The sequence below is a fragment of the Furipterus horrens genome, unplaced genomic scaffold (assembly GCF_987537825.1).
Source record: "Furipterus horrens unplaced genomic scaffold, mFurHor1.1.pri manual_scaffold_4, whole genome shotgun sequence".
Classification (NCBI taxonomy): domain Eukaryota; kingdom Metazoa; phylum Chordata; class Mammalia; order Chiroptera; family Furipteridae; genus Furipterus; species Furipterus horrens.
Window position 1 is genome coordinate 92,666,462 of NW_028327174.1, and position 25,730 is coordinate 92,692,191.

Consider the following 25,730-nt stretch of genomic DNA (forward strand, 5'->3'; position numbering starts at 1 on the left):
ATTTGAAAATTATTTAGCAGAAATCAATAAACATAATATGTGGCTTATATTATTATATAAAACATGTCAATGCATTCTAATATATAGAAAGCAAACAAGCAAAACAACCTGAACTCATCCAAAGCCAAATGATAGTTATAATAAATTTAACAAATAATTTGTTTGCCCTCTTAGGTTTTAAGAGGACATCTTGATGTTGTTTCAGGTAGTCTTATTCTTATATTAAAAATAGAGCTATTTAATAAAGTGTCTTTAAAAATAATTTGTTTGTTTGTTTATTTATTTATTTATTTTTTAGAGAGAGGGGAAAGGAGAAAGAGAGGGAGAGAAACATCACTGTGTGGTTGCCTCTCACTTGCGCCCCCAACTGGGGACCTGACGTGCAACCTAGTCATGTGTCCTGACTGGGAATGGAACCAGCAACACTTGGCTCGCAGGCCGACGCTCAATCCACTGAGCCACAGCAGCCAGGGCGCTATTTAATAAAGCTTTAATGCATAACTTTTAAGTACTACAGAGAGCTGTTTGCATATATTAGTACAAAGAAAATGATGAAACAAAACTCTTCAAACAGATTATGCTGACTTTTAAGAAAAGTTACTTAAAACCACAAGTGATATAAATGTTGCCTTGGTTTTTATGATTTTCAGATCATAAACCACAAAAAACAAACAAAATATAGATGTTGTCTACTGGCATTCAGCATCTAGTCCTATCTCCTCAAGCCTCTCTCTCCTCTATAACACGGAGTCTAGAGGCTAAAATCTACATTTTCTCAGGTCCTTTGCTATGAAGATTCTGAATTTGATTTGTTTCCTTTCCTTATCTATATGCCTTTTATTCCTTTTCTTCCTTTACTGCACTGACTAGGACAATACTGAATAGGAAGAGTAACCATCCTTTCTTGTTCCTAATGTTAGGCAAAAGCATTTAGGTCTTTCACAAATAATTATAGTATTAGCTATAATATTTTCATACATACCTTTTATCAAATTGAGTAACTTCCTGCTCCCTTCTAATCCTATTTTTCTGAGTTTTTATCATGAGTCAATGATAAATATTATTAAATGTTTTTTTCTACATCTGTTGTGATGATCATCATATGGGTTTTGAAGTTTTGATGGTTTAGTTGTCGCTACTGTGAGCTGTACTGACTTATTTCCAAATGAGGAACCAATCCTGCAATGCTGGAATAAACTACTTTGATATGCTATTTTATCCTTTTAATATAAACTCTATAATCAACTTGCTAATAATTTGTTGAAAAATATCTTTACTTTTTGTATCCAAGTAATACTGACCTCATAAAATAAATTAGTGTTCCCTTCCTTCTATTTTCTAAAGAGTATGTATATAATTGCCCTGGCTGGTTTAGCTCAGTGGATTGAGCGTCGGCCTGCGAGCTAAGTGTCGCTGGTTCGATCTTCCAGTCAGGGTACATCAGAGAAGGAAAACTCTGACTCCAAAAAACCTCCGCTGCCTTGCGGCATACCTCTTCTGGGGAAAGGCTAAGGGAGTAAACCCCGACAGAAAATCCGGAGCCGGAGTCCCTAAGGCGGTTTGACGTTGTAGTCAACACCGGCAACTCCTGCGGCGCACCTGAAGCCAAGCTGTATCGACTCCGTCTTTCCCTTGGACCCTTCAGCTGCGAAGAGAGGGGGGGTCTGCTGCATGGGCAACAGCAGACCCTCCATATCACCCTGCCCAGGCTCTGTAGCTTCAGCTCCACTGGAGAGGACACTCCAGCGTCATTGCAAGATGTCGATCCAACACGGGAGGAGACAGATGCCGTGTCACTCCTGAGTCGGACTGCACAGCCATTCTCGGCGGTGCAGATAGACACTTAAGAAGCTACACCATCGTCTCTCGAGACGGACGGCTGCCGATGACGACGACGACGATGTATATAATTGGTATTATTTATTTCTTCTTGGGTTGGTAGAATTCACCAGTGAGTCCATCTGGACTTGGAACTTCTTTTGGCGAGCATTTTTAACTACAAATTCAATTTCTTGAGTAAGGTGGCAGTTATGTCTTTGATGGAATTTGTCCATTTAGCTAAATTATAATATTCCCTTACCTTCCTTTTAATATCTGTAGGGTTTATATTGATGGCCTCTCTTTTCTGATATTAGAAATTTCTGTTCTCTTTTTCCTGATTAGCGTGATGATAGATCTATCAACTTTGCATATATTAGAAGAACCAGTTTTTTACTTCACTGATGTTTTTTATTATTTTCCTATTTTCTATTTCAATGATTTCTGCTTTTTATTATTTTCTTCCTCTGCTTGTTTTAAGGTTTAATTTGTTCTTTGTCTACTAATTTATTAAGTTAAAGTTTAAATTTTCTTTTAAAACCTCTGTTTTCTAGTATAAGCTTTTAACACTGTAAATTTCCCCTTGTAGTACTGCTTTAGCCATAAATTTTGATAAGCTGTTCAATTCAAAATACTTTCTCATTTCCTTTGAGACTTCCTCTTTGGCCGATGGTATTTTTAGAATGTTGTATTTAATTTCAAAATATTTGGAGTTTTCCCAGTTATTTGAACATAATTTCTTGCCTAATTCCATTGTAGTCAAAGAATACAGACATACAGTATTCCTGAAAAATTATTTGAAAAGTAAGAGAATTAAATTCACTTTTCCAACAGTAAATTAATATAATGATATTCCCAAGGTCAAGGTGAGATAGGATTTGAGATCAAGTCTTCCAGCATCCTTTCCTTTAAAGGATATTAAAAGAATATGTTCTCCCTCAATACCCATCTCAAAACCAAAGGCCTATTATTCTCACTCTACTCTTGCAAAAAAAAAGGAGGGGAAAGGACACTTCCATATAAATCATCTCATTTGATTTTTACAACTCTATAAAACATGCAAGGCAAATGACGGCATTTTATACATGAGGAGAATAAAGCTCAGAGGAATAACTTGTCTTAACAGTCTGCTATGTCTCATTACTCTTGCATTAGCCCTCAAAGACAGAGCAATATAGATAATTTAAATCCTTAAATAATTCAAAACATCATATTAGCCACTGTTGGAATCACCATCACTTCAGTTCAGAGTAAGATATGGTAAAAACTGATTAGGCTAAAGTTTTATCATCTAGACTTCTCTTACCCATTCAATATTAACAAGGTTCAGAGAATAAAGAACTGGTTAAACCTCAGGAAGTAAAAAGTAAATGGGCAAAATATATAGGAAGGAAAATGAGACCCCAGTTTAATAAATATATAGCCATATTTGTTATTCATATAAAATTAATATGAAAAGAATATATCAAATTTTCATTCAAATTCTTACTACTGATTAGGATCCAAAGCTCTAAAATATTATATCTTCATATTTATAAACTAAAATATATTAATATTTAATACTTTTGAATATATATATTTTATTCTATTTTATTTCAAATTAAAATTCTAAACTGTAACATTATAGAAATTAAATGGCTTTAAGGTAAAAGGCACACACGCTTACCGCATAAGTGTTGACTTAGGGGTTGTAGAAATTTCCCTCAGGCAGCATCACCACTTTGGCTCAGGTATCAGTAGTAACAGCAAATCAAAATTAAAACTAAAAAGAAAAAACAATTAAATAGTGGCAAGCAAAATGCATTCAAGTCTTCAAAAAAGTCTTAAATTTAAATTTCACGTTTCAACAATATCATCAAGAGAGCTCTAATCCCAGAAGTACATAGGTTCTTTTAAAATTAAAGCAAGGAGCTAATAAGGTATGTGAATTCCTATATAATTCCAACCCCTCTCCTGGAGTAAGCTCTGAAATAAACTTCAAGGAATCAGTAAATTATAGCCAAAGGGCAGAAAAATAAAAAGCCAAGTATATTATAAGTTTATTCAACTGATATGCTCAATTTGTTACTGACCACAATGAACTCATCCTTCACATAGGAACTCTGTCAGATATGAACATTTGTATTAATTTCACACAAAAATATTAAAATTCAATAAAAATCTTGGTAATGACTATGTACATAGTATTGGGATAAAATAGTAACAAAAATTGAATACCTGCTGAACTGACCCTATAAAGTGTTTCTAGGATAACTAATATTAACAACAAGCCTATAAAGCAATCTGACATTGGTTACCATGTGCTGGAGCTGTGAGGTAGCAGAAAGTACTATATGGTTTCCTCCCAAGGAGAGCTATGGTTTACTTAGAAGAATACATACAAGAAAAATTAGTAACTAAGCATTTATTCATTCAGCAAAACTTTGCCAAGTGCCATGTATAAATCAGCCCTGCATTAAACACTACAAACACAAAAATGAGTAAGAAAATGAAAGCTCATCAACGAACTCACAGTTTCATGAATGTAACTAATTACAATACAATATAATAAGGTAGATAGTCAATACAATATAATAAGGTAGATAGTCAAAAACAAGAACATGGCACCAGAAGTGAGGTGGGATATATCAAAAACCTTCAGGGGAGGGCAAGGGAGATGGAGAGGAGTTGAGACTAGGGAAAGGTCAAGCAGGCAAAGGAAGGGAGAAGTGTGCAATTCCATAGGGAAGAAAAGCAGCTTTCAGTCTACTAAAGAGGACTCTCCGGACACGCATAAATTACATGTAGGCCTTTAGATAATGAGAACCTACACAGTCAAGACTGTCAATATCTTTTTGAAAGTATGAAAAAATAGATCATTCAATGACACTCTAATGTATGCAAGTCCTACTAGTTTGCTTATTTAAAATTAAAAGCAGTACACTACTGTACAGAATAACAAAAAAAAAGTGAGTTTTTCCTAAGTGATTTGCGTGAGTAAGTAATCACCTTATTTCCAAATACAGAAAACAGTCCCTGGTTTTCCGATTATGCAGGCCAAATTTTACTTCTCCCAGATCATCTTATTTGCATGATATCACTTTAGAGATGGTTTTATCTAGCTGACTATGTTTTCTGAATGACCATTTACGTTTAGTAATGTGTAATCTCTTCCTTTGGGAAACACAACTATGAGTTTTCCCATTTTGTGAAAGACTATGTAACTATTATTTTGTTACGAGCTATCACTTGGTGAATGCTTTACTCAAGACTAAGCATAGTGCTAGTATGTGACATATATTTAACTTACTCTTCACAGGGCAGGTAATATCACCATATAAAAATAAGGAAATTGAGGACCGGAAGGTGACTTGTCCAGGATAACACAGCTTGGAAGAGGCAGGATCAGGATAGGTCGGTCTGGCCACAGTTACTCGTCTTCATTATGTGTCATACAGCCCTTTTCTTTCCCATTGTGCTGCTAACATGTCGAACAAAAGTCATAAATTTATATTTATATTTCTATAATTTATAAACTGTAACCATAAGGTCTTGAAGAATTAACTAGATTTTGTGAGCACGTTGCCTAATTTTACAGGGCAAAGTTATCGTTAACTCCTCTGAAGTTACAGGTTAAGGTCATTAAGTGTGAAATCCAGCACTTCTACTAAGAGGTATTATGTTAGCAAGCACAGGGGAACATTCATATGCAACACCAAAATTCAAATTCTGTTTATGTCCCCATGGTTAAGCTCTGAGTGATGCTGAAAATGCTCCTCTGTGGTTACAGACTAGTGTAGTGGCCAGCAGACCCCCTAATCAGCTTTGCCTGGGTTTTTCTCTGAGCTCTCTTGTACAGTTTCCTGCAGTAAGCTGAACCTGGGATTGCACACCGAACAAGCTCAGGCCAGGCGAAACCAACTTCCTGGAGAGTGCTGACTCTCCTGATTGCTGCAGACTTGCTAACTTGCTCAGACTCCTGCCTCAGCCCTTCCCCTTTTCCCTTTTTAATCCATGAGTATAGAAACCCAATCTAGACCCCAGACCCCGGTCGGTTCATGTTAGGAGACTTATTAATAAGGCTCCGCCTGACCGCCAGCTCTCAATAAACCTCTTGCTTACCCTATCCACTGTCTCTGAGTGGTCCACTCTCGCTATCTGCCCTAACACTAGGAGCAGAGATGCCATGTAACTTCCTACCAATAGGCTTCCATTCATCATGCTCCCCGCCCACATAAATGCCCTCATTTCTTCTAGCTTCCATGCATGGAGATTGTCTCTAGCCTTCAGAATGTAGCCTAGTTCAGCCTTCTTCACCCGCCCATTCATCACTCTATCTGGTGGATAAACACTTAACTTTATCGTGGTAATGTCAGGCATTGTGTGTGGCCCTGCCCTTGAAAATAAAAGCGCAATCCTCCACCTCCAAGAACCTCTTTGTCCACCAGAAGAAAAGTCATAGAAACAAGGGATTAGCATTCAATGTGGTTAAGGTATATACATAGTATCAAGAGAGCACAAGGGAAGGCCTAACTGCCATTGGAGATGAGGTGTGGCAGGGAAGGAGGATTCAAAGACCTGGTAACATCGGAGCCTTAATTTAGATGACAGAAGATGAAGACCTAAAATAAGAGAGGGCAGAATGTTTTAAAGGGAACAAATTTGAAATGTAGGTGTTGGATGATGAAGTGGATGGGATGTTATGATGTGTCAGAGGGTGCAGAGAACACCAAGGCAGCACAGTCTGGCTGGACTCCTTGCAACAACGGACATCTTTTCTAGATGGACACCGTCCAACATGGCAGCCTCCAGACACACAGGGCACTTGACTGAGCAGCTGAAATGAGGCTAGTGTGACTAAGGAACTGAATCTTTATTTCATTTTAATTAATGTTAATTTAAATAGCAACCTGTGGCTAGCAGCTATTGTACTGGACAGTGCAGCTCTTAAGGTTTCAGAAGGCTTGAGATAAATAAGTTTAAAGGGTTATTGCCAGTATCTGAGAAAAGAATACCAAAATGAAGAGCACACAGATGCTCAAATATTTGTTGAAAAATATATATGAACAAGTAATAAAGAAAGGAACAAACTGGTTGGTCTTTAAGAATTCCTCCCTTTAAAATCCCATCAAACAGGTATCTGTCCTTGCTCATTCATGTTTCAAATAAGGTCCTCAATATGGTGACACCAAAATGTACTCATGCTGTCTCCAGATCTCAGTCCAATTCTTAGAATAGTATTATTAAATTAAAATGCCTTATGTTAGTTTAAAAAAAAGCACTCCATGAAACCAAAGCAAGTCACGACTTAGAAAATAAGCCTAGATCAACAATAATCAAGACAGGATAAAAAACTGTCTAGTAAAATATGTCTGTTTCAGGAAGGAAGGAAGGAAGGAAGGAAGGAAGGAAGGAAAGGGAGGGAGGGAATAGGGGGAAGGGGAGAGGACCAGAGAGAGAGTTTTATGACGGGTTCAGGTCATTTCAAATCCACTACAGACCATTTGCCTCCTAAGCAGTTCAGTTTACCTTCAGTTTACATGCCTGTGTCCTCTGGTGAGAGAAAGGACTGAATTTCTCTTATGAAATATCTTCTTTTGTTCTATAGAGCATTTTAAAAGGTCGATAATAATAAAGTTTTCCCCAGTAATATGCCCTTTAATCTTAGTTATCCACAACATCCTAAGTCAATATGAAATAAAAAATTCTGTCATATGAAAAAGTTTAACCTGAGAGCAGGTTGTATCTAAATGACTCACTGTTAATCCGCCAATATTATCCTAATCTGATTGTGTTGGGATTTGTTTACTATTTCGGTCCTTGCCATCTCTCTTAAGCTTCTGAATTCCAGTTTTTAGAAATGAGAAGCTAGCATGTTACAACACTCACCCATGTTCCAGGTATGTTTAACCCTTGATTTTCCAGTGCTACCTTCTTAATAAGACTCAAATTCTAAGTTCTTCTCTATCCATTAGATTATGCATGGCATTAATGTTCTTACCTAGTCACATTATAAAGCTCTGTTTACAAGATTAGCAGACATATTAGAACATGTGGCTCTATTAGTTTCAGAGAAAGACATCTCATCAGAATGTCTAATATGAAGATTTTTAGCAATAAGTATATGGTTAACACCATGATAAAACGGCAATCTTTGTGCTTCCCTCCTTGGCCTCTCAGGTTGGTTATCCAACCTTCAATTCCCATTGCTAGAATGGTCCCACATCTTTTAACCCTTTGAGTGCCAATGTTGCTGTAAGTGACACTGACAAATTTTCCCAAAAGTGCCAGCTTCGCTCCCAGCAACTCTTTTTTCGATGGCTATAAATGTAAATAACTATGGAATAATTCATATTTTATATTTTGTTCTCTTTTTTTGTACCTCAGGTTATACATTGATAAGAGTTTTTTCTCATGTTGATCCAAATTTTGAATTATCAGATGGCACTCAAAGGGTTAAATAAGAGCCTATAAGAATACACTTAGCTGGCTACACTATTCAACTTAACTTATAAGGGAGTTCTTATGTAGAAGGGTGAGGTAGAAACATGTTAAGTAATAAGACAAGGTCTTGGCCCCCAGAAAGCTTTAGCTGGTGGGGAAGAGTAAACACAAGAAATTTAAAACAAGCAGCAGCAGAGTCACCGCTATAAGTCAAACAAAAAAAACATTAGCCAGCCACCATCCACGGAACACCCATGGGCATCAATCTCAGCTAGATACACTTTCAGTTAACAACTGAGAAAACACATTAACTATCATGAGAGCACAGGTGAAGATAAAGTCTCACAGATGAGTAATGCACTCATTTAAAAATTATTTATCACAGACATAAATACAAGGGTCATAAAACATATTTTCTTTCCCTTTGCTTAAGAAACAACTGCTCAGTAAAATATGAAGAACAATTAATTCTTGATATAATATGATTTTGCAGAGATCCATAGACAGCCAGTGCCTCTGGGTGAACAATCCCTGGTCAAAGAATCTGATAGCCCAGATACAGCCATTCATTGATCCAACCAGACATTTACTGTCCTCCTAATATGCATGAGAGATACAACCATGAATTAGACAAAGGTGAAGCTACTTAGAAAAAGTCACAAAGCTCTAAGTTGGAAAATGCTCTTTGGCAAAAGTGCCATGCAAAGTGCCATGAGAAAAGAGAAGACTAATTCCAGCTCAACAAGAAACATTTAAATTTGCATGTGGAACAAAATGACAAGAGACAGATTACTGTCCTTTGAGATGCACAGAGTATGCAAAGTTAATGTAAAGTTAAATGCTATTACTACCCCTACATATTAGCACATCACCAGGAGGTCCCAAAGTCCCCAGATTCAGAGTTTGCTCATGAACTCAAGTATGTATGTGTCTGCAGGCCTGTCTCTAGGGAACTCACAGGCCCACAGGCTTGAAGAGCAGCAAAGACAAGACTGGAAGGGCTGTAAGACCCGCCCCCATTTAGGACAGGGCCCTCTGTACCATATCCCTGTAAGCTTCAGTATGAACACCATTTAGGGAGAGGGAATTGATGGGTTTGTAGTCCCATGAGCTGAGAAACAATGTCTGAAATGGGACTGTCTTCATATTCAGGTAAAGCCTACATCCTTATAACTTTTGCAAACTAATACTCTCTGTTCTGCCCAGTGAAATCAGTCTATCAAACCCTTCAAGTCTACAAGCTTCCAAGTATGTGAAGGTGGGGCTAATGCTCCAGGCTCACCAACCTTTCCCAGGTGCCCTCCAGGCTGTCCTTTAGGAGACACAGTGCTCGGAAGGGTAAAAGCAGACATCAGATGTAGCATCAGGGAAACAACACACTGGGCCTGCGCCACTGGTTTCAACTTCCAGTTCCTGACACTGCTGCCATGCTGGGCACACTCCTGCTTTAAAAGAACCCTCTCTGCCCCTCTGTGGAGCAGCCAAAGCTAACTCCTGGGAACAGGATCCTAGGCTTTCCCTCCAGCTGCCTGGGCCGGGTAGCCTCTGCCACTGCTCATGCTGCAATCACACCTTGACTGATTTCCCTACACCTGCCATCCCGCTGGCTGGGCCTCCAGGCCCCTTTCTGACTAGTGAGTGGATTCAATGGTCACTCTGGCTGCAGAGCAGTGCTCAGCTACCTGGCAGAGTCCGCTCCCCCTTATCTATGCCCACCAAACCAGAGGGGCAAAACAAAACGCCATAGTTCTCTGGGCTGTGGAGCCAGACTCAAGGTCACTCTGGCTTCCCCAATGACACACTCTAAGACTCTGGACAGTTTATTTCAGTATAAATTTCCCCAAACTATGAAAATGAGACAGTGAGAATTCAATGAGCTAATCTGTGGGCAGGAGCTGGCCTCACACATGGTAAACAAGCAAAACAACACAAGATCATTGCTACTACCCACAACTAACCCACCATCACTACTACAACCTGTTCCACACCAGACTGTGACACCCACTAGGATGGGACAGAAAGAGGTTCATGGCAACCTCTCCATCAGTGCTGGGCCCAGAACAAAACAAACAGTGAACAAAAATGGCACACAAAAACCTAAAACCAGCTGACTGAAGGAATTTAGGTTAGTTCTAGTCTTAAATTTACCCAGTTATTCACCCACAACAAAAGCTCTGAACTGCTAAGGCATGTGAGAATTTAGAGGTTGAAAATGTTCAGAAATTCATAGTAAACAGAATCTATTTTCAAAGGAAAAATGAGTTATCTAATTCTATGATGCTCCTGCGACATGTGACCATGTGACTTTTTTTTTTTTTAATGTTTATAACGTTCATGGTTGAGAGGTCTGGCAGCCACCTTGCGTCCTAATACTTATGACCCCTACCTCCTCCCTCTCTTCACTATGAAATATCTTTTTCATTTTCTCTTTTGTAATTCCTAGTACCTGGCTCAATGCCTGGCACACAGGCAATGTTCAAAAAACATTTGTCAATAAGTGAGTTTTCTTGAATGGCTATGTTTAAAGAAAAAAAAAACAATGCATTTTTCTGACCTACTTCAACCGTAAAACTTTGACCTGCCTTGTGTCTGGTGACCTCTTGTTGGCCCCGTGGTCACCACTCTAAGTGTTGGGCTCCACCCAGACAAAGAGAAAGAGAATTTGGATCAATAGAACACTCATTTCAATTCAACCAAATAGCTAATGAGCTTTTGTGAAATGGACATAAAAAGATAAAATAGTAACATCTTGCATAAGATAAAATAAGGCTTCCGGATTGAGGAAAGATCACAAACTAGAAGCAAGTGCTTAAAAAGTGGGTTAGCAATGACACAGAATAATCTACCAATGTGGTAGCCACTTTAATCATCAGGAAGTTTCTTTTGCAATCTTTGGCGCAGATGCAGCCTGAGAAGGGAGACAAGACCGGAGCAAGCAGGACAGATGCAGGGACAGAGGAACGGAGGGCCTGACAGGGGGTGAGGCCCAGGGATCCTTGAAAGAATTTGTTCCAGAATTCTGCAGATAACAGATGCAATAAGCTCACCCAGTAACAAATTCCAGAATTTTCTAAACTTCCCTTCTTAAAAAGTGGGACACTGTGTCCTTGGCCAATATACTGGCACTTTCCCTGGTGCTTGTGACCCCACAAAGATGACAAACCAGTGATTCCAGGAAGGGCCCATTTGAAAATAACAGTTGAAACCTTGAAAGAGAGCCAACACAAGTAAAAAGGTTTTCTTGTCTAAATGGTGTTATATTTTTCCCTGCTTTAATTACTGAATCTTGTAACTAGAATTTATCACTGATTCAAAGAGATGCTAAAAATAATCTGTTTGAGACTGTAGAATGAGAAGCATCATGTAATTATGCTACTAAATAGACCCCTATTTTTTTCACAGCTCAGTAACTTACTCTTCAAATAAAGTTCCTTTTTATTAACCAAAAATGTAAAACACTTCAGATACACATTAAACATTAATTTTCAACACTAATTATGTATTTATAAGTTTATAAGTAATATTTCAGACATATACTAACCTTACTTAGAAAGTCTATTGACTCTTTCCCTCTACATCTAATCATGCTGCTCATTAAACACCTTTGATTGCAAGAATACAATCCATTTACATATTATGAATGAATTAAAACAAAGCTGTTAGCCAACAGGCTTTCCACTGCAAACGGCAAATTATGAATAACTTACATTTGAATCCATGGTGCCACTTATAAAAGGCTATCACAGAAATCATATCAGACTCCACAACAACCCTGACACAAATAAAAAAGGTAGAATTTAACCATCTTACAAATTAGGAAAACAGGCTCAAGAGTGAAACAGTAAGTAAAGGGAGCAGAGGCATTCACCTACATCCTCCTCGCCCTAAGTCCCACCTTGTGTTCCAAACTCAGCTCCTTCTATGACTCACTTTATCTTCTTCAACATGTTTTGGGACCAACCCCCAGCCTAGTCATTTCATCCCCCACCCTGCTCCGAACTCCAACAGAACTCACAGTGAGTATCACCCCTGTGAAATCTGACACATCTCCTTTCCCTTTTTTTTTCTTTTAGTATACTTTATTGATTACATTGTTACCATAGTTCCAATTTTTTCCCCTCTGCTCCCCTCCACCCAGCACCACCCCTCCCCCAGCAATCTCCCATCCCCAAGTCCATGCCCATGGGTCATACATACAAGCTCTCCCGCTTCTCCCTTTCATATATTCTTCTTTTTAAAAAATAAAAATAAATAAATAATTAATTAATTATTTTAACAATAAAAAATAACAGTCCCTCCCTCTCAGATATTAAGACCCTTTATAATCTTATAAAGGACAATGGGCAAAGGTCTCGAGCTCCTCTAGCTGCTTCAAGCTGGACATGGTTGTCGTCCTACCTACCCTTGGGTCCAGAAATCCCTAATGAGAGTGGGAATGTGGAGGGGAGGGTGGCCTTCCCACATGGGGAAGGATCGTGCAGACTCCTGGGTGGTTGGCAGTCCCCAGACAACAGCGTGCTTGGTTTAATGGCTACATCTCTTTTCCATTGCTGTTTATCTTTGCATGGGTATGCTCTGTTTTCTCAACCCAACCAGAAGCCCCTTGAGGGTCAAAATATAGTCTCTTATTTCTTAATGCCTAGAATAATACCATGTACATAAAAGGCATACACTGAACTACTGTTTATGATGCCACCTATAGAAATATCACCAAGTAGACAAATGTCTCTCTTTTTCTAACTTTGGCATCCCAACTATGGCATTGCTCTCAGCTTTGTCCCCACCCTCCCAGCTGCGACTAGGTTAGAAAACCCTGGATGTCATTTCCAGTGCATCATAAATAAGCAGAGGCCTTTTTAACAATGGTTAAAGTTGCTTTACACCTTTAACTTGTTTGAGTCTTTGCTGTTCTCCATACCAAAAACTATCCCTGGTTTCTGAATGCATGTTGGTTCCTGAGAACCTGACCCACTGGTTATCTGTGTCTTTATTTCCTTGATATGACCTGCCTTGATTCTGATAGTCACTGAATTTTTGTTCATGTCAGGACCCACGCATTGAACTTCCAGCCCTGTTTGGGTTCTCTTGACCTTGACTTTCTAACCCAAATTCACATCAACCACAGTGCAGCGAGGGATGCTGCCTTCTTCTCCACGTTCAGTTTACACCTAGAGTTCTGCATTTCCACAGCTATTTCAAAAGCAAGACAAATTAACACAGATAGCAGAGGCAGTTACTATACTCCTCATGAACCTATATCCTCCCTCTTCAAATTCATACTAAACAAGATGACAACCTAGACTGAAATACCATACAGTCAGCCAAATAGATCATAACCAAATCAGGACTACCATTTTGTTTCAGTACATATGCTGAATCTCAAATTTGGACAAAGAAAATTATTATATAAATACACAAAAATTACTTGGGCAATCTGCACATTATCAGATGTAAACAGCAGATGTAACTGCTGCATTGCATAAGTTTTTCTTTCCCATGACGATTTTTACATTTTCCAGAATCAAAATATACTTCAAAGCTAGCTATGTCATAATAAACCTGAAATAAAGATTTCATGTGCAATTCGACTAGTAACCCAGTTATTTCTCCCCTAGGATAAAGAAAAATAGCGCCACTATAACAAATGGGTCCATAAACTTCCACCCCAGGAGACCCAGCGTGTTAAAACAAGACTGACAAACAGAACAGTCACATTTTATGACAAAGTCTATACTTGACTCTCCTGAGCCTCTAGTCAAAGCCTAACGTACACTATATCTAAAATAACCAGAGAGGAATGGCTCACTACCGCAATACAAGAATACCATACACAGCTTACATATGAGACAAAACAAACAAGGGAAGACATTATTACCACCCAGAAATGAACGTCAAATTCCAGTCACCTACAAAGTAATTCATTACAACTGAAATATTTCTAATATTAAATTCCATCTCCTACTGATGAAGTAGTAAGCATTTAATTAGTGGTAGTCACTATTATCTTGCAGGAGACATTTTCTAGGGACCAGAGGCTGCATGGCAGAGGAAAAAGAACAGGTGTGGACATCAGAGATCTGAGTTCCATACCAGTATCTACCACCAAAAGCCTTTGTACTCTGAGATTATTACTGTCTGGGTCTCAATATCCCCATCTGTAAAACAGGCTAATAAGACTTCCCTTAGATTATAAAGATGAGGGAAGGAAGAGCCATTCTGGGCAAAGAGCATAGCAAGGTAGCAGATACTTAAATGGTAGCTGCTAACCCTCTACCAGCACAAGCTAAACACACAGCTTTCACACAAGGAGATGAAAAAGCATAACTGCCATAATCAGGCAGTGCAGAGGAACCGCCACCGTCTCGTTCTCCCAATGACAAAGTGGATGCTTGTGGCAAGAGGATGTACTGAATGAGCCTGACACCCAGCTTTTCCTTGATTTCTACAGGGAAATATGATGGCCAATTTACCCATTGCAAGGGCAGAAATGTGGATATTCCAAACAGTAGGTATTTTGATATTTGAAACTCTCATGTTTACTTAACTAATGAAATCTCCTTTTACTTTCATAGTTTTTTGTTAATACATTGAATGTTGAGTTAAATGCCAGCTGATCTGTCAGTCTTGAAGATGTAAAGATATCAAGATCCAGATTCTGCCTCAATTCTCTCCATCACCTACCACAGTTCCCGGTAGCTGACAGGACACTTCTCTTGAAGTCAAATCACCCACTCTCCCAAAGGCCAACCTCAATTCTCTAGAACCTTTCAGCAGAGGGGTCACTAATGTAAATGACTAAATGATTCCACATGTAAACTGAGGAAGTTAAAAGTGGCAACACCCTATACACAAGGATAGTCAATAGACCTGAAGTCAAAATGCACGTTAGCAAATCTTAATATCCAATTTTATCTTCTCCCCTCACAAGTAGAGGGGGACATTTAATAAAAATAAATGCTATATAATTCAGATGCCAAAGAAGTTTATTTGTACAAGTTTTGATTTATTGCAAATACATATATATTAAATACCATTTTTATCAAGCTAAACGTGTAAAACTAATGACCCCTTAAATATAATTTTTCACATAAAAAGTGGCCAGAAATTTTTAAAATCCATTTCAAGTAAGTGAATAGCACCTAAAAATACTGAAAAGGCATTATAATTAAACCACCAAAATCATGTGATTTCAATATATTATGACCCTCCTTACTACACAGCATATAAACCTAAGCATTGTCAACCTAAAAGAGCCATATATTGATGGACTCTATCCTGAGACCAAGAAAGCAATCACCACCATTATACACATACTCCTGTAACAGTTCAAGAAAGGAAGGAGGACAGAAGGGAGAGGGTAGAGAGGATCTGGAGAGGAGAAATGACTTAAGATTCTGGGAAGTAATAAGTGATGCAGAGTGTGTGCTCCTGTTCTCTTTTGCTGATGAAACAAACACAAGGAGATTAAATTCATGAAGAGGAGCCGAAAACATCTGGTCTCCAAAACTAATGACCCAACAAAAGAAAGAGCATCCCAACTCTTCTGAATACTTAAGATTTCTTATTTAAAACACCTTTTTATTTGGAATTTGTATCACATATTCTCTGCTGGGATGAAATGTTACCCAGGATTGTATCAACCGACAAGAAGGGCATTTCAAAAAGAAAACTAGGAGTAGCACAGTAACTAACATTTACTGACTCTGCAATGCCATGCTAGGCCTAGGCTTAAGTGCTTCATGTGCTTATAGCTCTCACTTAATTTTAACTTCAGCCCTATGAGGTAGGTGTTCCATTTTATATAAGAGGAAAACTAGGGAACAGAGAAGTTCAGTGATATGTCCAAGGCCCCATAATACATAATGGAGTTGAGATTCAAACGTAGAAAATTAGCTTCCAGAGACTAAACTTTTAACCACTATCCCACCTTCCATCATTTGAAATGAAATAATCTCACTGTTAAAGACAATTCAGGAAATGGAAGGCTATCAGGTATCCATTGCACTCACCTTAGTGTGCACTCTACTAAAGATAAACTTCAAAATCTCTCTACAGCAATCCTAGGTAAGCTAGTCTACTGTGTACTTCTGAATATAGTACACTTAATCCTCAGAGCCCCAAAAGGAGGGTAGAGGTGGGTATTATAATCCCCAATTAACAAATGAGTACTTTACAGAGAGTAGGTAACTGAATATTACCACAAACTTCCAAGTGGCAAAGGCAAGGTTGGAACTCCTTGATCCATTTTAGAGTAGGTGATGCCTTTGGAAATATTTTGTCCACTTTGTCTAAATGAATCAAATCCCATAAGATGAAAGTTCCATTATAAAACATTATACAAATGGTCTGCTCTAGAACTTATTAAGGAAGCATCCTTCCTGAAGAATCCTGCTGGACTCTAGCTGGGTCTTCATCGGGTCCTGGGGAAACTGGTACTCTATAAGGATCAATGAGGGAGTTGTCCGAACAAAGGCAATGATATCTCTGAGAATGTGAACGGAGTTGCTCTCAAGATACACAACTGGCTCTAGTTCTATAAGGCAATGGTCTACAGGTGCAGGGCACCAATGGGAGTGGGGATGAAAGGATGGAGACACAATGACTGAATAGGTGAAGAGGAAAGAAATTAAGTTTTACTCCTATTTAATACGTGCAAGAATCCAGTCTTCATATGGACCATCGGTCAGCAGTCACACATTACAGGAGGTACAAAACTACTCTGGAAGGAAAGAAACAGAGTTCCGGTTCCAAAAGTTGTCAGTAGGCTATGATGTTCTACAAGGTTGCAGTCTACAGGGGCCAGATGGAATGACAAATTGAGCCAGTTTTAACAAAACTAATCCCAACTAAATGGAAGAAGGATTTAAAAAAATGATTCTTGAAACAACAACCAAAACAAGAATTCAAGATACTGATAATACAAGAATGAGCTAACAAGATAATGGCAAAGTTGACACTTGTCCAGGTATGCCCTCTTCTTATCATCTGGAAGAGTTAAAAATAACCATGATCTAAATACATCTACAAGAAAGCAGTTTAACATTTTTTGAAATCATCAAAACACTGAGCAGAAATATTTATATACATTATCAACAAAGACATCGAATGAAAACAATTTTCTTAAGTTTTATCAATATTATAATTCATAATGTCTCATGTGAAAATACAATTCAATAAACTAGTATGTATCTATAATTTGCAAGCTATATGTACAGTGGGGGTTTGTGGTCATTTTTTTTATGATGAGGTACATAATCAAAAGGTTTTGAAGACCACTGATTAAGAAAAGAGGTTACCTAAGGATGAGAAATTAATATAGGTACCATCTATGCTTTAGTAACAAAATGTTAAATATATGTATAGCAAAAAAAAAAAAAAAAAAAAAGCCAAAGCAAGCTCAAACGCAAAGAAACTTTAATGAAATAAGTCCCAGATACTAATAAGGTCTTCCTAGGAGAGAAGTGATCCAAAGCTGTTTTCATCTTTGGCAGAGTGACAGGAAGAAAAAGTTGCCAAAGATAAGGGTAAGAAAATATCAGTACCAACTGAACTGTTCACAAGCTTTTTTAATCTCAAGGAGCCCCAAACACACAGCAAGTCTGCACCCACCTGTTAATTCTTTCCCTAGGTCTTTACGAAATACATACGAGTGGTGTACAATGAGATAAAACAGAAGAGATGAACGAGTCCCTATCTGAGGCACCTGTGTACCTCCCTAGATGCAGAGCAGCAGACTAACACCAGGAGGAAAACAAAAGAGAACTGAGAGAAATCCATCTAAAGAACAGTAGGACAACATGAGGTCTTCTGAGGAACAGAAAGCCAAAGACTGGAGAGAGCAAAGATAACTCATCAGTTTCCAACATAACAGCCAAACTACAAAACTAATAGAGATCTCCCATTGCTCAGAAATTAGCAGCTTGGCTCTAAAATATAATAAAGAAATCTCCAAGGTCTGGCTGTGGCTCATTCTGAAACTCTGCTAAAAACAAAGTCCTAATCCCTCTCTCAAAATACTGAAGCTAAGAATGAACTAAATCTAACTAATGGTACTACAAAGTCCAGAGGCAGCTCAGTCTCCCACATTGAAAGTGTGACAAAAGAAAAGACAGGCCCTATTCTGGAGGCAGTTATTCCCCAGTCATTACTGTTCTGCTTTGACACACAATGTTCAGCACACAATAAAAAACTATGGGACACAAAGAGGAGAAAATGATTGATAAAAAAGAGAAAAAAACAGTCAACACGGATTGACCCATATATAACCCTGACCTATATATAATCCTGACATTGCAATCAGCAATCATAACTATGACACATGCATTAAAGGACTGTATAGGGAAGATGGGCAGGTGAACATGCACAGAGAAGAATTTCAGCAGAATAAAATTGGAACTAAACAGCTAAATCTATTTGCCTGAATGTATATAAAGTAACTAAAATATATCATTTCACACCCATTACATTAGCAAAAACTGAAAGTGCAAATACATACTGCTAAAGAGGTATGCAAAGAAGGGTCATCTCACACATATGAAATTTTTTTTTAAATAAATAAAAGCTAGAAATAAAAATTACATCTTCAGAAATAAAGAACTCCTTCAATGATCTTAATAGCAAACTAGACAGCAGAAGAAGGTTCTGTGAATTTTAAGAGGAAAAAATAATTTAAAAATAATGAAACTTCCCAAGATCTGTGGAACAATATCAATGAATACACATGTAACTGGAGTATTAGAAAGTGAGGAGAGAGAGAATGGGGCAGAATAAATATCTGAAAAAATAATGTCTAATTCAAATGTGATAAAGGACATCAACTTACAGATCCAAGAAGCTCACTCAACTCCAAGGAAAATAAATACAAAGAATTTTATATTAATTCAACTAATATTCATTAAATACCTTTTCTACAATGGTCTCTATGGTAAGTGTCATGGAATCATAGATAAATAATACTCAATTATACAGGCTGGCATATAAACCTATAAATAAATATTGCCAACAGATGATATTGAAGGTTCTGTCATGGAAGTAGTTACACACTACTGGTAGTTGTATAGAAAACGAAGCTGTCACTGGAAAGGGTCCATAGAGAAAGTCTTCTGAAATTGCAGACAGATGTTGAGTGAAGAGTGAGGGGCAGTATTCGAGCCCAAGTCTAGCCAGAGCATGGCCACAGAGATACAAGAGAGTTAAGAAACATATGTGGAGCACCAAGGATTCAGCAAGCTGGAGAATAAGGAGAGACATCCCTAGGAGATAATGATGGGCAGCCAGAGGAAGGGCAGGCAGAGCCTCTGCTAGTTCAAACTTCATTCTGTAAGTGCTAGGAAACTTTGAAGAAACTTAATTTAATCAGGAAAGTAACATGATTGGTAGTAATAATGAAATTAGAGAAAAGTGATAAAGAAGGTATGTTAGGGCAGTAATAGTCCAGGAGGAAGTGGGTAATAAGCTTAACCCAACAGAAGCAAAAAGCACAGAAATAAAAGGACACAGTTGCCAGAAAGGACAATGTGGGGTGGAGAGATGGAAGATGATGAAGGGATTAACCCAAGAATATTTATGCACAACCTACTGACACAAACAACAATATGGGGACTGACTTAGGGAGGGGAGGGGTTGGGGCGGGTTGCTGGTGAGGAAAGGGAGAAAAAGCGGGAACAACTGTAATAGAATGAATAATAAAATAAATAGTTTTGTTTTTTTAAAGAAAAGGGTATAAATAAACTAAGGATAAAAAGGAAAAGAGAAGAATTGAGATTCACTCCTATGTTTCCAACTTGGATGCTGAAAAGATTTTAAGTTCATTTACCTCAAAAGGGAACAGATTCAGTAGGGAGTAAATTTTGATGGAAAAATAATAATTACACTCTTGGGGATGTGCAGGGAAACCTCCAGATATCTAGTCAATACTGAGTCAAAGCCTGGAGGAAGAGCTACAAACCACCAGACCTGGCTGTAACTGAAGAAATGGGATAGAGTAGCAAGAAACAGGATTGCCAGAGGATTAATACAAAATGAAGAAATCAGCATTACAGATCAAGTCCTAGGAGAAAGGGGCTCTTTTAAAATGCCAGTGGAAGTATAAATTGTACTTTTGTTGTCAGTATATGTTAAGAGGCCTAAATTATTTAAATTATTTCAATTAATAATTTTTTAGTAACATATTCTCAAGGAATATACAGAAATATGGGCAAAGATTTATACATAAAAATGTTCCCTTCAATGTTGTTTATAATAGAACAGAAACTAAATATGCCAAAGAATTTATTGAAAGCAAATTATGCTAGATCTATAAAATAAGTTATTGTGAAACCATCTGTATACAATTTTAGAATACCTTTTAATTATTTGATAAAATTCTTATGACACTAAATGGATAAGTACACAAAGTAGTATTTATTTATGCAACAGTATTTACTGAATACCTACTAGTACCTAGGTACTAGGAATAGAATGCAGTAAAACAATTCCTTGTTTTTGTGGAGTTTGGATTCTATTGGAGAATGACCCAGAAAAGATAAATAAATAAATCTACAAGAGAATCTCATATGAAATAAATGCTAAAAAGACAAATATAACAATTGATACAAAATAATACAAGCAATTATATTAAAATATATGAAACTGACTTAAAAGAAATAAACTGCAAGATTTTTAGTAAAAAAAATGTAAAATAAAAATTGAGAAACAAAGTAAATTGCAGGTGGCTTAGTCTGTAGGGAACTGCTGTTCATGGTTTAGGGAATTGTAGCCCCGGCCTGAGCATGATCTGCCGCCGGCACTCTGGCTGTGCCTGTCTTTAAGTCTCAACTTAAGGCTGTGTGTGAAACATAACCGAAAGCCACTCGGAGGGTTTCCATGGGAATTGGATTTAAAGAATGCTGATTGTGCTTTAGAACTTGCTCTGCTTTCTTTATCTACAATATAACATAAACAATCTCTAGCAAGGAATGTGTGAAACCTTGCACCTAATGCCAGTGTGGCGTCAAGATGTTTGATAGACCCTGACACAGACTGGCCACTGTACCCTCTGTACTCGTACATGTAATCTGTTACTGTCAACTGTAATCCTAACTCCTCCAAGCTATTGATGATTCATGAATCTTGACCTTGTATCTCTCATGTGTATCCTCCTCAATAAAAGGCATGAGGGACGAAGGTTTAGTTGCTGTTCTCCACCTTCCTTCCCGCAGACATAACGAAATGTCCTGGGTAAAAGTTTGTTCTGCCGTGGTCACGAAGACTCTGCTGGACAGAGCAGCTTCCAACCGAGCCTAGGGTGTGTGAGGTACATCCACCTCATTAGTCAATGGTCCAGAAAAATACAGGTGTAATTATAAATGGAAAGTGTTTGGGCCTTTAGGGTTTATCCTTCAGCATACTCAGTAGGAAGAACTTTCACAACCTTTCCTATTTCTTCTCTGACACCAAAAACTCAGAAAGGTAGAAAAACAACATGTGTAAGAAGGCCCGTGCTTCTGCTAAGTTGCTCTGGACAAAAATGAACTCCTCAGTAACACCAAGAGTACTTTTTACATTTTAATTTCCATTTTCATTACAGAAGAACCCTCTCCCTCCATCCACACACACATTCACATAAGGTCACTCATTCACTGAAGCAATAGTTATGGTAGCATTCCCTAGAAACGTACTCAAATTGCTATAAAACGTCAGGATCATTTCCCATCATGCAAAAAGTCAGTTTACTTAAGCAATCTGTGAAAAGACTAAACTGAAGGAAAGCACTGAAAATACTGATACAAATTGTACAACGTATTACAGAAATACCTTTGAAAATTTATATCTAAAATACACACACATGCCCAAACATAGCTGAATGACATTTATCCTTACAACATTACCCTTCAGTGGATAACTGATAAAAATGTACTCTTACTAGAGACACAGAAACTGAGAAAACATGTAAAATAAAAATAATATATAATTCCATGAAGAAAATTACTGGATTCAAGGCCCCACCAAAAAAAAATTTTTTAAATAAATAAATAAAAAGTTTCCTAGTATTCTGAAATTTTCCTGAAAAGTAAATATGATTTAAATTAATATTAATTAATTGCTTTAAAAAGAAGTCAACTGTCAGATTGAGATACTATATTATCAGAGAATGATTAAAGCACTTTGCAGAGGTTGGTGACATCATAAACTTCTCTGGAACCATAACACAGCAAAGCTTACCAGTATGACGATCGAGCGAAGCCCAGAACAATCTAGAATCACTCTGACATAGAGAGCAAAAGAAAAAAACAACTTCGTCTTTCCTGTTAGGTACCTTAGAAGTACTACCTAATATTTCCTCCAGCTAGATGTCCATTCTGCAGTAACAGCTTAGTACACTGGAGTTAAAATGTGATAGTGAACCAGGTCAGGAAGCAAGAACCTCAAGGGTTAACCAAGAGCTAGTCACCACCACAGGCTATTCCTAAAGCTTCCCCAACCTGAAGTACCACAACTCAATCCCTGGACCTTTTCACTCCTTTATCCACACTCCATCCTTTCAGGATCCTGTCCAGTCTCATGGTTTTAATGCCTAATATACACTGTCAACTCCCAAATTTACAACTCCAGCTGAGACTTCTCCCCTCAATTTCCACATGGTATGGGTATCCAAGAGCTAACTCAATATCTTCACATGGAGGTCTAACACACACCGCACATTTAACATGTCCAGGAATGAACCCCTCATCTCCAACTGCAATCTGGCTGTTCATTCTTATCCAGAGCAGCTAATGGCAACTTCAGATTTGTAGCTGCTCAGGTCAAAACCCCAGGAGCATTTAACTTCTTTACCTCATTCATCTCACATCAGATCCACCTGCAAATATCTCCTAAATATATTAAAATGAGACCTCTCCTCCCACTCAACTGCTTCCATCCCAACCCTGGCCATCATCAGCTCTCACCTGATGAGCAAGCCACCACCAGCCTCTACCTGGTCTCCTGCCTCCACCCTGTGTTCCGAACGGCCTGCTCTCCTCCAGAGACACCAGAGCAATTCTGTCCAAGGGGAAGTCAGATCATGTCTCTCCTCCAATGGGTATTCAGCTCACTCAAATAAAAGCCAAAACCCTTACAATGACCTAAAGAGCTACATGACCTGCCTCTTTCCCTCCCTTTACTGACCTGTCCTCATTTCTTGCTCTCAAGCTCTCTCCTTCACTCTACGTCAGGTCTCCTCCCTGTTCTCCCTGCACCCTAAAGAGCATCCCACCACAAGACCTTTGTACCTGTTAGGCCCTCTCCTGGAATGTTCCTCTCACACATCCCACAATCTGATGCTCAGTCCCTCACACCTCTTTCAAACTTCTCTCAAATACTATCTTCTCTGACCCCACCCCAAATAAACTGCATCACTTTGTCCTTCTTTAATGAATTTTTTTCTCCATAGCATCCTATAATCTTCTGATATGCTGTGTGTGTGTATGTGTGTGTAACTTATTAAATTTATCTTCTTTATTGCCTAGTTCTCCCATTAAAATTTCAGCTCTGTGAAGAGAGGGCAAGGATGTTATTAATATTTTGTTCACTGATGTATCCCCAGCATCCAGAATAGTACATGGCACATAGTAAGTGTTCAATAGCTAGTTGGTAAAAGAAGGCACTTTGTGTGGCATTTCAGTTCTACTTTTTACATTGAAGAAACTAGAAAACTGTTAAGAATACCAGATTTTAGATATATTTACTTGGCCCTTTTCCTTGGTGATCTCATCTAGTGATCTCATCTAGATCTGCCTTACACTTAAATCTCATCCAGATTACTTTATATGAGTAGATTTTTAGGTGATATTTCTGGTTTAGGACCACATTTTAAAGATGACATCTGTAGGAGAAAAGACATTGAAAAACAATAATCAACAATATTCTACCTTATGTCTTTAGGTTTTTCTCCAAAAGATCAAAATTCAAAAACTCACTGAAGCGAAAGCAAATATTATATTACATCTTTATACAGATAGTAAGAGACAGCGATCTCATTAGTACAAAATCAATTAAAAGTACATACCAGAAGTGTAACCTTTTCTCTGAGTGTGATTAAGTAGGGGGAATAAACCTTCTCAGCAGAGGGTCACAGATAAGAAATTAGCAAGACAGAAATCAAAGCATCCAGGCTTCAAACCAAGAACATTCTGACAAGTTCTTGCAAACTGAGAACTGACAAAGCATATTAATGAGAAATACTATTAGAATGCTATTCAGATATGGGTCTTCAGTTTCAGCTTTCCCAAAAGAACTGGTTTCAAAGGGGAAGAGGAAAGTTACACATACAAAAGCAAGAGCATGTTTTATGTTTCCCATCAAACCTTCATCTGCACTGGCAGAAATCCAGAAAGGGAGAGTGGCCAAAGAATTCATGCAAAAGAAATGCAAAATGCCTTCGACCACACAACTTTGGCTTGATTCAACGTAAGAAGCATGACAATTATGCTCACTAATATCAAAATCTAAAGAATCATCTAGCCAAGCTGAGTATATTTATCTGTGTTCAAGATGATCCAAAGCATGAGAGCCAACATTCCTCCAAGGAAGAAGGTACACCATACACTGACCTACACACAAAAAGGATTGTTTTTAATTTCAAGTATGCATATAAATCTCGCCTAGCTATATTGTTCTTTGAAGACACAATGAAAGATTTAAATACTAGATCATGCAAAATCACCGTAGAAGTTATTATCATTGTACGAATTTTATTCTTGATAGTCAACTAATGTTAAATAAACAGCAAATCCCTATACAAATGCATCTGTTAACAATGACATACCAGGCCGAGAGCTCTCAGCCTCCATGGGACTTTGCCACCTACCGACTTAAGTAACTTTCTAAACCAGACAGTCCTCGATCCCCATAAGCTCAGTTTGCAGTACCGATTTTGTCTACCAATCACAACAGTTCCCACCAGGACACACTGCTCTATATCCACTTCCATTCAATGCTTTGCTGGCATTTGTCCACCCCACTCCAAAGCCAGTCCTGAAATTAACCATTTTCAGGGCTCAATTTTATGCCTGCTAAAACTGTTTCCAAACTAATACTCTCACAAAACAGAAGACTTCCTGTAACCCAGTAATTTGGTTCATGAAAAGCAAAAGAGGAAAAGTAGACCTAAAAAAACAAAAAACAAAAAAACCCAACCTCACACACTAGTAAAGAAATGCAAATTAAAGCTATAATGTGTTATATACCAGTTTCATTTATTGTATTAGCAAAAATTAAAACATAAAAAACCCAAGTGTTGGCCAGGATGGGGGTACACAGGCACTCTTATACTTTACTGGTAGTAGTAAATTGTAAATTAATCTATCTATAAGACTTCAAAGAGTCCACAAGATCAAACTAGACTCTAAGGGAAAAAAACATGTATTTCCCAAGTGGATTCTGTGATGACAACTGAAATGAAAGTCAATTTTGGGGGCACTGTTTGACTTTCACAGAGACACAGGTGGTTAATAACCTCTTTAATCCCT

At 37.9% G+C, this 25,730-nt stretch overlaps 1 protein-coding gene across 1 annotated transcript in view; it reads right to left on the reverse strand.

Moving 5' to 3' along the window:
• The window catches only part of WASF3 (WASP family member 3), a 73,088-nt gene extending 69,536 nt beyond the window's left edge, over positions 1 to 3,552 (reverse strand). Inside the window, exon 1 of the mRNA XM_090275704.1 lies at positions 3,485 to 3,552. The gene's annotated coding sequence lies outside the window, so the exon portion shown is untranslated. The remainder of the gene's footprint in view (positions 1 to 3,484) is intronic.
• Between the last annotated feature and the right edge of the window lie 22,178 nt (positions 3,553 to 25,730).